The 17,914-nt window shown below is 39.9% G+C and overlaps 1 protein-coding gene across 5 annotated transcripts in view; it reads left to right on the forward strand.

Annotated features, from left to right (window-relative positions):
* Positions 1-17,247: 17,247 nt before the first annotated feature.
* Positions 17,248-17,914, forward strand: part of ANKRD6 (ankyrin repeat domain 6) — a 278,033-nt gene continuing 277,366 nt past the window's right edge. For all 5 annotated transcript variants that reach the window (XM_027856743.1, XM_027856752.1, XM_027856760.1 and 2 more), the window contains exon 1: positions 17,248-17,383. The gene's annotated coding sequence lies outside the window, so the exon portion shown is untranslated. The remainder of the gene's footprint in view (positions 17,384-17,914) is intronic.

Consider the following 17,914-nt stretch of genomic DNA (forward strand, 5'->3'; position numbering starts at 1 on the left):
CACACACACACACACACACACACACACACACACACACACACACACACCAGAACATGAAGGTGTGAGGGTGGAAAGGTACAGAGTTAGAGGTTTGCAATTCCTAACTAAAGGGTAAATGCTGCTCATGAAGATAGAACTATTCTTATTACTCTTTAGTCTCATATCATGAATCCATGAGTGCTTAAGGGTATGTGTTGTATATACATACAAATACACACATCTATATAAACACATACATATATACATATGTATATACATATATATACACACACACATACACATACACACACACATACAGATTAGTAGCTAGAATGTTGGATTTGTAGTCAGAAAGACCTGTGTTGGAATTCCAGACCCTTTGCTAGCTATGTGACTTCACATATAAGTCATTTTATCCCTCTAGGCCAGTTTCCTCATCTGTAAAATGTGGATAATAATGGCACTTATCTTAACAGAATCATTTTGATTATCAAACAAGACTGTATGTAAGACTACTTTGCATACCTTAACAATGCTGTTAGAGACCATCCAGCTAAGGAAACAATGACTTAAAGAAGTTCTTAGCATAGCACAGTGCCTGGCACTTGGTAGGTGCTTAATAAATGTTTATTGATTGATTGATAGGAAGGTAGGTGGGAGCAGAGAGGGACTTAAACCCAGGTCCTCTGAGACCAGGGTGCAGGGAAGTTTCCAGAGTTTTACTAAGCTTCTTGTGAGTCTAGCCACAGTCACTCCTGGAGATGAAGGCTGTCCTAGAACTTTTGTTCCTTAATAGGCAGAGGTCATTCTAGGTTCTTCCTAGAAGCAGGGAAGCTAACTTCATTGGGATAAAGAGCAGACTGAAATGAGACCTGCCCTTAGTCAACAAGAATCACTCAGAAATTCATCTATCTGCTTGGGGAAAATCTCTGAGAGAGCCCAGGCCTTGATCCCCGACTCAAATTTTTAGGGCTATGATCTTCCCCAAATGTTTCCTCCAAAATTCAGAAGTTGCAGCTAAGATGCCCTTTAAAGATCATGGATCTTGGGGTCAGAAGACCTAGGTTCTAGGCCTCTGAAAGTGGCCATGGTCACTGAATGTCTTCGACCCTTAGATTCCTCATGTGTAAAATGGAACTAACAATATTTTTACAATCCAAGATAGTTTATGGGAAGAAATTACTTCGAAAACCCCATGACCCTAATCAAATATGACTCTAGATGCCACAAATGTTTCTTGGCTATCTAAGCATCAGATAATCTTTTGCCTTCTGCAGGAATTCATAGCTCAGAGAGGGGAAAAATGACATTTGGTCACAGAGCCCCCTAGAAGGCACTGCTGTGTTAAATAACCAGAGAGATGTAACTAGAACTTAATATTCCAGTAAGGCAAATTAATGTACCCCCTCAGCACACCTGGCTGGTTAAAAGAGGCAGACAGATGTATAGATGTACAATGTTTTACTTTATTTTCCTTACAAGAATGAATCATGTTACATTATAATAGCAGTAAAAAATAAAATAATAATGTATATTTCCTTTGTTGTCATCATAATTTCAGTGTTGTCAATTTTTGAAATGAGTATGTTGAGATATATATTGAAATATATACTGAAAAATAGATAATCAAGAGCAGTTCTAGAAATAACTGTCCTTGTAGCATCTTTCAAAAAATAAGACTGTTTTTCTAAAATCATTGAGTTCATCATTAGCACAGGAGTATTCCATCACAAACATATACCACAACTTGTTCAGCCATTCCACAGTTAGTGGATCAAATAAGTTATTTTGTCTATTACAAATATCCAAATTAACTATAAGACATGAAACAAGATTCTGTCTACATCTAGAGAAAGAATTGATAAATAGAAGTACGTGTAGAATAATTTTTACATCTATATACCTGTTTATTTCTAATGGCAGCCTTCTCCAGGGTGGGGGTGGGGAAGGGAAGAAAAAAAAATGTAGGCGATAATTTTGTTGTATACTTGAAAGGAATACCTAGTTGTGCATAGCAGATTTGCAGTTTCATGTACAATTGTCTTTTTTATTGTACTATGTTATGAAAATGCTTATTTTATTCCAATAACTAAAAATTAAAAAAGAAAGACTAGCATATTTTTTTCTTGGAAAAGAATGGGCAAAGTAGGCAAATTGCGTGAAGTTTGTTTTCAGGCTTCATATTTTGTTCCCTCCCCTGACTCTATACCTTTGAGAGCTTCTTCTCCTATCAACACTGACTTTCAAAAAAGATCTAATATCAATCATTTACTCCACAGTGTGAATTCAGTCCCTACTATGCATTAACTCCTCTAGGATTATTTTCATTTTAATTCTCTGACTTGCGCGATAAAAGGCTTTCTTACTATTAAAACAGTTTCAAGCATTAGGTAGCAGGTTAGTAGTGATTTTGGGGATAAAAAAAAATTTACTGGGCTGAACAGAGTTCTTAATCTATATTAACTTTTCTGAAAATTCTGGATCTGTGGTCATGTGGGGATTTTCTTTAATATAAACAATTGTTTGGGAAAGTCGGAAGGAATATAATACATAGAATTTTACTGGAGTTTAGACCCAAATAATTTAGACTATGCCCAAATAGCTCAGTCTAGAAATATGGGTTTCAAGTTGTGATTTTAAAATCTTGATACCTATCTTGTGCAAATCATTAAAGCTCTCTGGGCACCACATTTTAAAGAAAACAGAAACAAAATGGTTCCAGTCCAAAGGAGGACTATCCGAATGATGAGGGGAAGGAATACCATGCCATATGACAGTCACCTGAAGGAACCGGGGAGTATGGAGCCTGTAGAAGAGAGGAGAAATGACCAATATCTTCAAATATGTGAAAGGTAGAGGAATTAGCCTTGCCCTCAGAGGACAGAATTAGAAGAAGTCAGTGTAAGAAACACCTTTCTAAAGACTAATGATTTAGTGAAATGAACAGAAGCCAAAGAAAAATTTATAAAATGACAACAATATAGTAAAGACAAACAACTTTGACAGAACTGGGAACTCTGACCAATGTAATAGCTTACCACAATTCCAGAGGATTCCTGATGAAACATGCTACCCACCTCCTAAAAAGAGGTAAAGGAGTCAGAGTACAGAATAAAACCTTTTTTTTGGACATGGCCAATGTGGAAATTTCTTTTGCTTGACTATACCTGTTTGTAATAAGGGTTTTGTTTTTCTTTCATTCTCATTTGGGATTGGGTTTTGGGGGTGGGAAAAGGCAGATTTTTACAAATTGAAAAAATATATTATTTTAAAAAAATAAAGATTAGTGCTACACAAAAGCAGAATGAACTGCCTTGGGAGTAAGTAGGACGCCCCATCAGTGGAGGTTTTTACACAGAGGCTAGGTGACCACTTGATTAGAATGTTGTAGAGGGCATTCTAGCTCTGGGGCCAATTTGGACAGGATGACCTTGGAAGGACCTTCTGACTCTGAGATTTTGTGATTGTGTTGGTTTGCCCAACTATAAAATAGGGATACAGATGTTTGTCACTCACTTTGTGCAAGAGGCTGCAATGGACATAATGGACTAGAGAGCTGGCCTTAAAGCCTGAAAGACTGGATGAAATACTACCTCTGACACATACCTGCTTTGTGACCCAAGCCAAGTTACTTAAGCTCTTGGTGCCATAAGCAAGTAACATTCAGCACAGGAAGCACACTAACCTGCATTGGAAGAGGGAGTTTCCTTCCTGGGAGTTCCCTATACCTTGTGTAATTGTTAATATACATTTTGTAATTGATGTATTTTGTATAAAACAATGATGCTACTAACTAATTATTAGGGCATATAGTTAACTAGTTTTTTCAGGAGTGACAAAAGATTTGGACTAATCCAACAACACCATCTGATGACTTCTATCAATCACTATACATCTTCCAGGCAGCTGACCTCTAGTCTTAAAACTAATGGATGTACAATGGGAGAGAGAGTGCTGGAGTTATCTGAATGAAAATTTACAACAGGGGTGGTTAGGTGGCACAGTGGATCAGAGCACTGGCCCTGAAGTCAGGAGGACTTGAGTTCAAACCTGGCCTCAGACCAAACACTTGACACTTACTAGCTGTGTGACCCCGGGCAAGTCACTTAACCTCCATTTGCCTAAAAGTAAAAAAAAAAAAAGTTACAGCTGATACACCATATTGGGTAGGGTAATAAGTAATATTAGCAACGGCAAGTGCCTTCATACAGCTTCCTGGCTGTATGACCTTGGGCAAGTCTCTTAAGCTGTTTGTCTCAGTGTCCTCAGTGGTAAAAGAGGGATAATAATAGCACCTACATCCCAGGTTTGTTGTGAGGAGTGGCTGAAATATTTGGAAAGAGTCTGGGCACATAGCAGGCACTATACAATTGTTAGGATTATACAGTTATCTCTTCAACATTGAGGGACGAGGGGGGTGGCACCCCCACGATCTGGCAAATCCATCTAAAAATGTTTGGCCCTCCCTTTGTACCAAAGAAGAAGTCTGAATTTTTTATTTTTCTTTTATGGGGTATTTACAGTACCTTATTGTGAAATTTGGGTTGACATTTTACAATCCTATTCATATATTTTATGCATTTCTGAGTTTCCAAACTTTCACTGTGTCATCTGCTGACCTTTGAGTGTCATCTCTGGCTTCCACAAAACTCCCCAAAAATTCCCATTTGAGTTCTTATGCTGACCCTCAATATACTGAAACCAAGATGGGGAAAGTCATGATGTGGAAGGGATAACTGTATTATATACTTCCTCCCCCTTTTAGTAGCATAGAAAGCTCACAGTATTCTAAGGGTACTTTCTCCGCCATTGGCTATGCTTCTGACCCTTGCCATGCCTGACTACAGCCCTGAGCAGAGCAGGGACCAGTGCTTCAGCAGCATAGCAACCTCATGGTGCCCTAAGGCTTTTCCTGCCCACCCCTTCCCTCCTCCACTGCTTGTCCCAGGTTTAAAGATTGCCATAGATTTAGAGTTGGCAGGGTACCTTGGAGGACATTCAGTCTGGTTTATAGCTCATGTCTGGCCCAGAACAGTTGTGATTCTCAATATTTACTATTTCATGACTAACAAATGATATAAAATAAATTTAATATGATAATATAAATATAGTATATAAATAAAATAAATATAAAATAAAATAAAGCTGGAGATGATCAGAAAATGCTTCATGTAGGAGATGGCACCTGATGGGGGAATTTTAAAGGAAATCATTGATTCCAAAAGAGAGTGTGTAAAATAGAGTGCATTTGAGGCCTGGGGGTTCTCCCACATACCTCCCCACACCAATCATTAGTCAATACTTTTTCACAAAATATATAACATCGGTAGAGACCATGAACACACATAAGGAACATGCATGAAAGGGACACATTTGGACAGAGAACACACACATGGAAGGGGCAGGCCACACCTCACACAGCAAGGCAGCTAGGACTACAAATGTCTTCTGGTAATGATGTCTTCATGTTGTTCTTACTGGGACTGTTCTACCCACTAAGGTTAGGGGAGGTATAGTCTCTGCTGTTTCCTGCTACTAACTTCTGGGCTTATCCCTTCAGGGCTACACACCCTGCCATCTTAGCTCCAGTCTGCTATAGGTTATAGTAGTTATAGGACTAACAGAGAAACAAAAAAAGTATGAATTTCTTTTGTTGGGGGGGAGGGAAGATTTTCTCATGACGCTATTTCATTAAATGCCTTTGCTTTGAACTAATTGTGTCTTCTGGCTGAGTAGAGGAAAAGTACAAACAGAGGTAGGGGCTTATGAGCTGTGATTTTGAGTAGTGTAACCACAAAGTACCTTAATTCTGGGGTCGCTGTTTTGAGGATCCCACATACTGAGGGGCTGACCAAATGCTACCTAGAACTATTATACATCATTTATTCCAACTCTCTCATTTTACAGGCCCAGAAAAGTTACTCAAGTGACTTGCCTTAGATCACGTAGCTATTAAGTAGCAGTGGCAGGATTTGAACTCAGACCTAATTTCAGATAACTCACTCTTATTGCTGCACCACCCTTTCTCTCTAACTATCCTTTTTCAAAAACAGCTGGAAAGAGGTTTGCTTTTGGGTAATTACAGGCAATCCCAGTGTTATTTTTTTTTCCTGCTACTTGTCAGATATGGCTAATAATAATTTATAACAATGGCTAACACTTGTATAGCACTTTAAAAGTTTGCAAAGTTCTTTAAACAGATTACCTCATTTTATCCTCACCACAGCCCTGGGACAGAGGAGCTATCATTATCCCCATTTTACAGATGACAAAACTGAGACAGAGTAACTTGTCTAAGGTCACACAGCTAGTAATTATCTCTGACCGATTTCCAAGTTTCCAAATCCAGCACTCTATTCACTTCTCTAGCTAACTGCCTCTTTATATTATATGGTACTTAAGTCTGGGGGCTGTTCAGGGAAATTAGAATGATGGAGAAAATTGCTTTGGGTCTTTCTTAGTTTTGAGCGATTAATGCTGGACAAGGAACCAAGAAGGCCTGGGTTTAAATCTCACCTCCTATACTTACAAGCTATGTGACCATGAGCAAACCATATTTAACCTCTTAGCCTCAGTTTTTCCATATGGTAAGAAAAGCTGTAGCACCAATCTCACAGTTTTTGAAGCTCAAATGAGATAATGTATACGAAATTCTTTAAAACTTTAAGCAATATATAAATATCAGCTGTTATTATAGTTATTTTTACGTGAGAGGAGAGGAATTTTTTTTTTGGAACTTTTGTCAGTCTGGTCCAGTGAAAAAAGTATTGGCTCTGGAGTTAAGAGACATCACATTCAAATCTCGCCTCTGATGTTTACAACCTGTGTGACCTTGTGCAAATCTCCAAACCTCTCTGGGCATTAGTTTCTTCATCTGTAAAATTCTGGAGTTGGATTAGGTGGTTCTTGGAGGTTCCCTCTTGATCTAGGATCCTATTAACTTTCTCTTAGTGAAACTGAGTTCCAAGTCCTTTCCTGAAAAACAAAACTGCCCTTCTTTTTAAATGCTTAGTTTTTCTTCTCTTCTCTGCTCTCAAAACTTGGGGGCCACCTCCAGTCATCTTGATTTGTATCTTGCCGCTGGACCCAGATGGCTCCAGAGGAGAAAGCGAGGCTGGTGACTTTGCACAGCCCTCCCTCACTGAAATTCAATTCACTTGCAAGTCATGGCATCACCTTCCTGATGTCATGGTCCTTTTCATGAATGAAGGACAAACAACAATAAACAACAACAGTTCTCAAAATCCAAAGAGAAAAAGCTGAGTGATTTGCAAGGAGCATGGTCACAGTTAGGGGCAGGAGGATCTGAATTGAGTAAAGAGAACTGGAACCTTCTGATGTGGTTGGTTGCATATTGGGGGAAGTTTCCTGTAAACATCATTTTACCAGGAGATAGAGTAGAATAGGCAGCAGTAGCCTAAGGCAAGTGGGTGGTGAAATAAATACAGTGCTGGGCCTGAAGCCAGGAAGACTTCATTTTTCTGAGTTCAAATTGGACCTCAGATACTTACTAGCTGTGTGACCCAGCAAGTCACTTAACCCTGTTTGCCTCAGTTTCCTCATCTGTAAAATGGGCTGGACAAGATATCTTTGCCAAGAAAACCCCAAATGGGGTCAGGAAGAGTCAGACATGACTAATGAACAAACATAACAATAATTTAGAGTTGTGTAGTGTGATTTCAGAGGCTCATCAAGTGTTCCACTTAAATATCTACCCTCTTTGGATGGCTTCAGAGAGACCAGGGAAGACGTGTATAAAATGATGCAGAGTGAAGTGAACAGAATCAGGACAATTTATTTATTGATGGTAACATTGTAAAGACAGACAACTTTGGAAAGACTTAAGAACTTTGATAAATGACCAATGCTGATTCCAAAGGACTGATGATGAAACATAATATCCACCACCTGACAGAGAGGTAATAGACTCAGGGTGTAGAATGAGATACACATTTTTTGGACATGGTCAATGTGGGAATTTGTTTTGGCTATGCATATTTGTTGTAAGGGTTTTGTTTTTCTCCCTATCCCTTCCATGTTTGGGGGGTAGTTAGGTGAGAAGAAGAGAAAAAAATATTTTTTTTAATCTAGTCCTTCCGACTTTCTTATATTCCTTTCACTGGAACCATAACCTTTCCTTCCACAATTAAAGACAAGGCTTAAAATGGAAATGCCCCCTAAAAATACCTGACATTTATAAAAATGTAAAGGGTTCTTATTAAATTCCAAGTCTTGAAAGTACCACAGAGACCAGAGAGGTAAGTATTTTAACAGGGTTGGGGTGTGAATTAGGGAAGGACATATAGGAAACAGGAGGGGAGATTCCAGACATATCACATGCTTTGCATTTTTACAGTATTAATACCTGTCCTGCTATTGATACTGATGCTTCTGCTCAACCTTTTTTTTTTTCTTTTTAGTGAGGCAATTAGGGTTAAGTGACTTGCCCAGGGTCTCACAGATAGTAAGTGTCATATGTCTGAGGCTGAATTTTAACTCAGGTCCTCCTGTCTCCAAGACCAGAGCTCTATGTACTGTGCCACCTAGCTGCCCCTAACCCTTTTTTTTAATTAAAAAAATTTTCCTAGCATTCTCTCTCCCACCTCTCCAAGGTTGAGAGAAGACAATGAAAACCTTTGTAATAAATATGCTTAATCAAACAAAATAAATTCCCACATTGGTCTAGGTAACATTAATGATAAATAACCATGGCAGAGACCTCTCAGAGTTAGGGATGGTCAACTATTATGGTTCTAGGAGGATTGCAAGCCAAATTAATCAATTAATCAATAAGCCTTTAGTTATTATATGCTATTGTATTATATGCTAGGTGCTGAGAATACACGTGCAGAGCAGTTCATCTATCTAACTTCTACTGTTCCAAGATCATTGACAATAGGCAGATATCAACAGCTGAGCTCTTTTGGGTGTCTTGTCATTCCTGAGGAAATTCCTCCTAAGTCTATGAAGAGTCCAATTCAATCCAACGAGCCTTTATTATGACTGTGGGAAAACTTAAGAGGTAAAACTTAATATGTTTTTACAAAAAGATAAGTTTACTATTTCAGTTTAAACTGGAGTAAACATTAGTTCTAGGTACGGGGGGGCGGGAAAGGGGGAGATGATGTTCATGATGTACCAGGATATAGAGTAGAATAGGCAGCAGTAGCCTATGAACAGAAGTTCACAGTCTAGAATAGGGTTATAACACAACGTGCAAACATTATACAACAAAATGATACATTCTAAGGGAATAATAGGTGAAAACAAGTACTATGTGTAGTCCAAGATGGGGAAGATTAGTACAGACTGTAAAGATCTGGGAAGGCTTCATAAAAGAACTCCCAATATTATTCTCTCCCTCCTAGAACATCTTGCCTTTATCTGCTTACAAAATATATGTATACACAAATCATATTAAATAATGAACTATTGTTTTCTGCGTTTTGACCTGTGGGCCTATGTTAATTTGTATAAATTGGTCCTTATGTGATGGGAAGAATTTCAAGGCTAAGATTTGAGGAAGGGTATAAGGGACAAAGAGGCAGAACAGCATACAGTATCAGTCAACAAATCCACAATTATTTAAGTGCCTTGAAGGCAGCTAGGTGGCATAGTGGATAGAACTCTGATTTTAGAATCAGGACAGACCTGAATTCAAGTTCCACCTTAGACGCTGTATGACACTAGCCAAATCACTTAACCTCTATTTGTCTCAGTTTCCTCCTTTGCAAAATGGGGATAATGATAACACTTACCTCACAGGGTTGTGAGGAGATAATGAGATAACATGTAATTGTTTGCTATTGTTCAGTCGTGTCTGACTCTTGGTAGACCCCATTTGGGGTTTTCTTGGCAAAGAGACTGGAGTGATTTGCCATTTCCTTCTTCAGTTCATTTTACGATGAGGAAACTGAGGCAAAGAGAGTTAAGTGACTTGCTCAGGGTCACACAGCTATTAAGTGACTAAGGCTGGATGTGAACTCACAAAGATGAGTCTTCACATATGTAAAACACTTTGCAAACCTTAAAATGCCATATAGACCTCATCATCATCATCACTATCATCATCAGGCCTAACCCCACCATGGATCAGCACTGAAGCCTTGACCTGCTCTGTTTTTCTGACCTGTGGCAGTATTCCCCTTCTTAGGCAGCCTGGTGGCCCCCACTCCCAGGAGCTCACACATTGGTACTGGAAATGGTGAGAATACTTGGTCAACTAGACCTAATGTAGCTTAGAACTCCTGAGCTCAGGCTATCCACCAGCCTCAGCCTTCCCAGTAGCAGGGATTATAGGTATGGTACACCTACCCCAGAGTTTACGTTCTTAAAGGGGAGACAAGACATACATAGATAAGTACAAACAGAATATTAATGATATGAGGTCATTTGCTGAGACAGGGTCCCAGCAATGAGGAAGGATAGGAAGTAGTCCAGTTTTGCTGGAGTATAGGGCAGGTAGATGGATACTATGTAAGATAAGGCCAGAAAAGAAGGGTAGTACCAGACCATAGAAATCCTTGAAAGATTCACTAAGAAGTGTGACCTTCATTCAATAGGAAATAGGATGCTATTGAAGGATTTTGAGCAGAGAAGTGATCTGACCAGATCTGTGCATGAATAAGATTAATCTGGTAACAATGTGAAAGATGATTGGAAAGGAGCAATCCTGAAGTTAAGGAAATTTCTCAGGAGACCACTATAGTAATCGTCTAAGTGGATGATAAGAAAGGCCTGTACTGTGGTGATGTCTGTCAGAGGTAGAAGTGAAAGGGCCTGACAATTGTTTAGATGTGGGGGATGAAGGGAAAGGAAAAGACAAAGACATGTACTGTCTCTAGGTTATTCCCTCTAAGGGGTTTCCTGCTAAGAAGTTGCTGTTAATTGTTCTTTTGTCAGAGGACCTTGTTCTGTATCCCAGTTCCTCTATTTATTGTGTAGTCTTGGGCATGTCACTTGAACCACTCTGTGCAGTAGTGTTCTCATCTATAAAACAAAGGGTTGGACTAGTTAATCTCAAAGGTCTCTTTCAGTTCTAAACCCTATGATATGATATCTCTAACAAGGTTTTACTGTACTATGAGAGGCTTCATCCATCTGCTAGTGCTTTTAAAACATCACCATAAAAACAATACTGAGATTCTTTCTAGCTCTGTTTGTGTGCACTCAGAAAAATTACCCATTAATTTTGCTGAAAGAAACTAAAGGTCTAAGCCAGCTGGCACCACATATGAAAGCCACCAGGAACCAATCAGGCAGTCTTTCTCTATGGGCCCTGATTAATTGGTACAGCTCCTAATATCCTTAGTTGGAATGCCTTGGAAGGGCTTCAGGAGGAGGCAGCAAAGAGACCTTTTTTTTGCCTGTTGGGTAAGGCAGGAGCAGTCACTGAGTAGGAAGATGAAACCAGACCAAATGCTCAGAAGTCTCCAGAATGCTAGACTAGGATTTAGGTGAACTGACTTCTACTCCTGGATATATGACTAATTCAGTTTAATTGAACAAATGTTTATTAAGCAACTACTATGTGTCAGGGACATAATGCTAGGAACAAAAAGACAAAGATGAGGAACAGTCCCTGCCTATAAAGAGCATACATTAACTCAGTGTGCCAGTTCAATTCAATGCAGATTTATTAAACAATTCCTACAATGTATTGTTTTAGTAATCAGGAGAGAGGAAGTTTAGCTTAAAAAAATGCTTCCTCTCATGAAACTTACAGACTGGTAGAGAGACAATATTAATAATTATAATAAATAATCAGAGCCATAACTGGAGCAGGGCAAGTGACCCTTTGTCCCACATAATCAAAATTTAGAGGCCATGCAAATTTTAGATAATTTTTTAAATTATGTAATTTTAAAAATAGGTCATCTTTACATGCTGATAGCATGGATGCTTCTAGCAGCATAGAAACAATTGAACTTAGTACCTATTTAGCAAGCATCATTAAAATAGAGAACTTACCAGATATGGTATGCATTGTTAATAACAACTATCTGTGAAACATTTTATTAACTAATTCCCTCTCCCTTCAAATGAACTTGTGCTGCTTGAAATTTGTGAAATTCATGCTGCTTGCCCTGGGTACCAATATTGGTAGTTTATAGCTCTGTGTGGACACAGATTAATTGGTTAACCTGACTCTGTACAAATGTGAGGGAATATATAGTGTCAGTGCATATGTTGTTGGGGTTGTTTGGGTGTTGGGGAGGTTTGGGTCCTTCAAACAGCAGCTAGTTTGGAATTTTTCCTGAGAGAATTAGGTTTAGTCCTAGAATATGCCTTGATTTGTGGGAATTTGGACATGATTGAGAATTAAAGATAGATGTTCCCAGCCTGGTGTCTAGTTTGAGTGTACTATAGGTGTCATTACCAATTTTCCATACAGCCATTCTAGCATCTGAAGACAGTGATGATTACCCCCCTCAGAGATATGATATCTGATTGGTACAATTCTGAGCCTCTAGTAGCCCCTGCATAGGAAAACAAACCAAAACAAAATGAAATGACCCAGCAGGGAATGGGGTGAAGAAGAAAGGAGAGGACCCAAAGCTAGAATGCCAAGAGTATATGTATGACTGAGTCTGTGTCACTAGAAAGGGACAGTGACTCCAGATTGTTGCTAGGCCTTGAATGCCACAACAAAGAATTTCAACTTCACTTAGTAGGAAATAGGGACATACTGAAGGTTTTTCAAAAGATCAGATCTATGCATAGAGAATATTAGTTTGGCAGTTTTATAAAAGAACACTTGGAGGGGGAAAAGTAGGGACAATACCTGTTAGGATGCTATAGTATATAGCGTCAAAGAAGAAGTTAATGGAGGTCTGTATTAAGGTAATAGTAGTGGAAAGAGGAAAAGATAGATATGAAAATTGTTTATGAAAGGTAAGGGGGAAGGAATTCAACAAATTCAGCAAATTTCTATTACATACCCACTATATGCAAAGAGCTCCATTAAAGTCTTTCCAATGCTTCATTATCTCATGGAGGTAACCTTGGCTACATCAGGAGACACAAGACACTGTAGGACCTACCAAGCTTGAAAGACTTCTAGTATGATTCTGGTGACCACACTTTAGGACAAGCCTAGCTGAGTTCTGAAAGACTAATCACTAATCACTGAAAGTTTAATGAAAGAATGGCCACTGAGTGATACATTTTTTGACCAGGGCAATTCATAAATAATACCTGATGTCTACAGAGCACTTTAAAGTTTGTAAAGTTTGCATTTTCTCATTTGATCCTTAAAACCCTGATGAATAGTTGCTTTGTTATTGTTCAGTCATGTCTGACTCTTCATGACCCCATTTGAGGTTTTCTTGGCAAAGATACTGGAATGGTTTTCCATTTCCTTCTCCAGCTCATTTTACAGAGGAGAAAACTAAGGCAAACAGGATTAAGTGACTTGTCCAGGGTCACACAGCTAGTAAGTGCCTGAGGTCACATTTGAACTCATGATGATGAGTCTTCCTGACTCCAGGCCCAGCACTCTATAACCACTGCACCACTTAGCTGACTAGTTGCTTACTATTTACTATTCCCATTTGATAAATGAATAAACTGAGGTTCAGAGAGGTCTAACAACTTACCCAGGCTCACATAGCTAATAAGTTTCTGAGGTGAGATTTGAACTTTAGTTTTCCTGACTCCAAGTCCAGTGCTCTACATCATTCTGCCTCTCTGTCTACTGAGTCTTAGAGGAATTTTGTTTAGTAGAGAGAGGACCCATACTACGTATCATAAAATACTGAAGTTTATGCAAGATCCTATGTTAGATTTGACATAAGGCATGCTTTCAAGGAGTTCACATTCTAATAGTGAAAAGAAAAGGACACACATAATTCTAATTATAAAGGAGAGAAATCCAAAAAAGACCTCAAAGAAAAAGGCTATGAGAAATAGGAGGAAGGAGGAGGGGGGTAATCAGAGAGGGCTTCATGGCAGAATAATATCTGAATTAGGCCTTGGAAGCCCAGATGGACAAGATGGGTTTTGAGGTTAGAGAATAGATACGAACAAGGGAATCTATTCCAGATATGGTAAAGGGCTGAACAAAACTACATAGAATAGTCTAGTTTGGCTGGAATGTGGAGAGGAATAGCATGAAAAAAACTAGACAGGAAGGACTGATTCCCTCAGTAATTAGTGCTTCTCTTGACCCTCAATGAACCGCCCTCCTCCCTATGGTCATCATAAGATTGCATTTATTTTGTATGTATTTTGCATTTAGTCATCTGTGTATACTTTGTGTCCTTTATCCTTATCTGAATGGTGGAATACAAGTTTCTTGAGGGCAGGAATTACCTCATATTCATCTTGATATCCCCAATGCCTCTGAGGAGCTCTGACTCTAAATCTGGCACACTTTATACTATTCCCAAAATGTGTCAGAGTAAGGACTCAGGGAAGTTTACCTAGTCTCCTTAGTTCTTCACCTAATGATATTTGTCTCAGACCTCTGCAGGTAAATGTCAGCCTTTGTAGTGACAGGATGCTGGGCAGCTAGCTCCCTTAGCATCTGGGGAAGCCAGGGGTTTTTGATCTCGTTCTAGAAAAATCCTCTTCCCTCCCCTGAATTCATTTAATATATGAATAAAGTGAGAGGAAGCCTTGAGGGAGAATTAAGTTCTATCCTTCAGAATCTAGAGCAGAAATTCTTAAGGATAAATTTCAGGGGCTCCATGAACTTAGATGGAAAAAATATATATCTTTATTTTCTCTAACCTATAACTGAAATTTAGCATTTTCTTCAATTATATATTTTAAAAAAGAAATTCTGAAAAGAGATCCAAGACTTCATCATATTGTCAAAGCAGTCCATGACACACACAAAAATAAATGTTAAGACCCCGTGATCTAGATACTGTAGATTCAGTTGGGGTGGTCTTTCTTTCCTTTTCGCTGGGAACTACGGACCTATTTCAGAGTGGCTATGGAAAAGGAAATTAAAGTAAGCTTTAAAGACTAATTAAAGGCTAGCTTAAGAAGTTAGCCTGATTCTGAATTGCATTCTCAGACCTGCCTCTGCCTTAGCAGCGGCCTGGTGGGGTCATGAGCCATTTCCGTGCTTACAGATCTCTAGGGTCGTTTCAGGATAATAAACAGGGCATGCTCATTTCTCTAACCTGACTAATGTGTAGTGACTTCAGTGAAGTCAGAAAAGTGTAAGTGTTCTGGGATAAAGACTCCATTTCCCGCCTCCAATAGTACTCATGAATCATCAGCATTCATTATTCATCAAGATTATTGTTATTTCATTTTTACAAAGCAAGTTCAGTTCTTACCTACCTCACTTTGAGAACACAGAGATATGTACTTGGGTATGGGTGGATAAAAGCTGGGGGGGGCTGTTTTCTTTCTTCCATGACAACTCACAGAAAAAATATGCTGCTGTTTCCTGAAATAAACTATGAAGCCATAACTGCCCTGGAATTTGGATGAAATCAAATGAGATATTGTATGCAAAGAGCTTTGTAAATCTTAAATCACTACATAAATGTCAGCTATCATAATTAATAAACCTTCTTTATCCTGACTACTCAACTTTTTTTTCCCCTTCCTTACCATTCTTTCTGAATCTCAGTTTACAAATCTATAAAATGGTCCTATAATACTTTCACTACCTCCTCTCAGAGTTGTTGTCAGGATTGTGGGAGTGTGTTTAGTCATTTCAGTCACGTGGAACTCTTTCTGACCCTATTTGGGGTTTTCTTGGCAAAGATACTAGAGTGGTTTGCCATTTCCTTCTCCAGCTCATTTTACAGATGAAGAAACTGAAGGAAACAAGGTTAAGTGACTGACCCCGGATCACATAGCTAGTAAGTGTGTGAGGCCAGATTTGAACTCAGGAAGAGGAATCTTCTTGACTCCAGGCCTGGCACTCTATCCACTGTACCACCTAGCTGCCCCTAGGATTGTGGAAACATAGATTTAAAGCTGGAAAGGACCTTAGAGGTCATCTAATCTAATCTAGACCTCTCATTTTACTTAAGAGCAAACTGAGGCCCAGAGAGGTACAGTGAGTAAGTGGCCCAAGAATAGACAAATCAACTCAACAAACAGGAGATACTGTGCTAGCCTGGAGTTAGCCCCTGCCCTTAAGAAATTTGAGTTTTACTGAGGGAAAACAACATTTTTATGCATAAATAAATACAAAATATCTACAGAATACATACAAGAGGATGGTTAAAGGATGGGGATGAGTGCAGGGAAGCATTAATCTGTCAAGTCGTCTTGTAGGTGACACTTGAGTTAAAAACTTGATGTGTACTGGAGATTCCAAGAAGTGCAGGTGAGGAAGGGGATCATTCTAGGAATGGAAGATAATGGATGGAATGTTCCATAGTGGGAACAGCAAGAAGGCCAGTTTAACTGGCAGGTAGAAATTGTCAAGTAGAGTAATATGTGATTAGCTTAAAATAATAGATTGAAATCAAATTGTGAAGGACTTTAAATGCAAAACAAGAGTCTGGATTCTAGCCTAGAGGAAATAGGGAAGCTACTGAAGCTTCCTGAGAAGAGGAGTGAGTTGGTCAGAACTGTGCTTTAGGAATGTCCGTTTCACAGCTGCCATTAAAGATGCTCTTGCACAGAGCTTCCTCTGTGGCGTTAAGGATCTGAAGTGACTTGAACCTCCAAATCCAGCTTTCTTCACTATCACACAATAAGACAAACTTCTGCATCAAACTGAAACCTTTAAAGAAAAGGAGAATTATCATCACTACAGGCAATTTTCACGTTCAGTGGAAAGAGAGCAGATTTTCGAGTCACTGGACCTCGTCTGAATCCAGGCTCTGCTATTTATTACCCTGTGTAACGTTAGTCACACGGTGACCTTACATCTCTGGTCCTCAGTTTCCTCATCTGTAAAAAACAGGTGGGTTGGAGTGAATGACCATTTATGGTGCCTTTGAGTTCTAGACCGATGATCCTATGATCCAGATGTTCCAGGCTTATCCAATTTTCCGCTTTGAGTTATCAGAGTTATCAGAGTTGTTTGGGTTGGCTCTAGCTCTATCCCATCCACCTTCTTTACTCGGCTCCTACCCCGCTTCGCGGACACGCGGTGGCGCTGCCGCCTTAACCAAAGAACTCCGCGCTCTCGGGTGGGGAGGGGAGGATGCTGGCGGGGAGGAATGGGGCGGGGCAGTGGAAGTAGGGGCTGGGAGCGGGTTACCTGCAGGGAGAGCTGCTGCTGCTGCTGCTGCTGCAGCTGCTGGGAGGTGGGGGCCCCGGGCTGGAGGCGGCGGAGTAGGGCCGGCGGTGCCGAGCCCAGGTCCTGAGGGACCGTCGGAGCTAGCGGGCGGCCAGCTCCACTTTCCTTTGCCATTTCCCCCAGTCTCCTGCATCATACGCCCTGGCGGAGCGGATGCCTGCATGACCGTGGGAGAGAAAGGTACAGAGTGGTGTGCCCCCACTCCCTTTACCCCACTTCCAACCTAAACCCCCCCTTTTTCCCCCCGCCCCCGCTCTTGCTCCCCGGCCCAGGGAAGAGGAAGGGGGTGAGGCAGTTAGGGCCCCACACCTGTTGGATGACTGTGGGGGGACATAAAAGTCACCCTCCCCCTCACTCCCTATCCTGTTTGGCTCCCCAGAAAACCCTCCAGACATGCCCCCAGAAGGGGCCAGGGGTACGGGGTATGTGCGTCTTCCTTCGTTTTCCCTTAGTTCTCTCCTGAAAATTTAAAACTTTTTTCGGAATTTAAAACTTTTTCATCCTCTGACCCTCCAGACTTCAGAAAACTTGTAGAAGCCGTGGGTGGGGTTGGAGACTCTTAAGGCAAGAGTGCTTCCTAAGGTCCCTGAACTTGTTTTATAAAGTATGTTAAGTATATTTCAGTATAATTATTTTCTTTCCAATCCTATGTATTTTGTGTTATGCATTTAAAATCATTCTGAATGGGGGTCCATTGACTTCAAAAAACTG

Source organism: Vombatus ursinus, unplaced genomic scaffold (genome assembly GCF_900497805.2).
Source record: "Vombatus ursinus unplaced genomic scaffold, bare-nosed wombat genome assembly UNPS02000582.1, whole genome shotgun sequence".
Lineage (NCBI taxonomy): Eukaryota > Metazoa > Chordata > Mammalia > Diprotodontia > Vombatidae > Vombatus > Vombatus ursinus.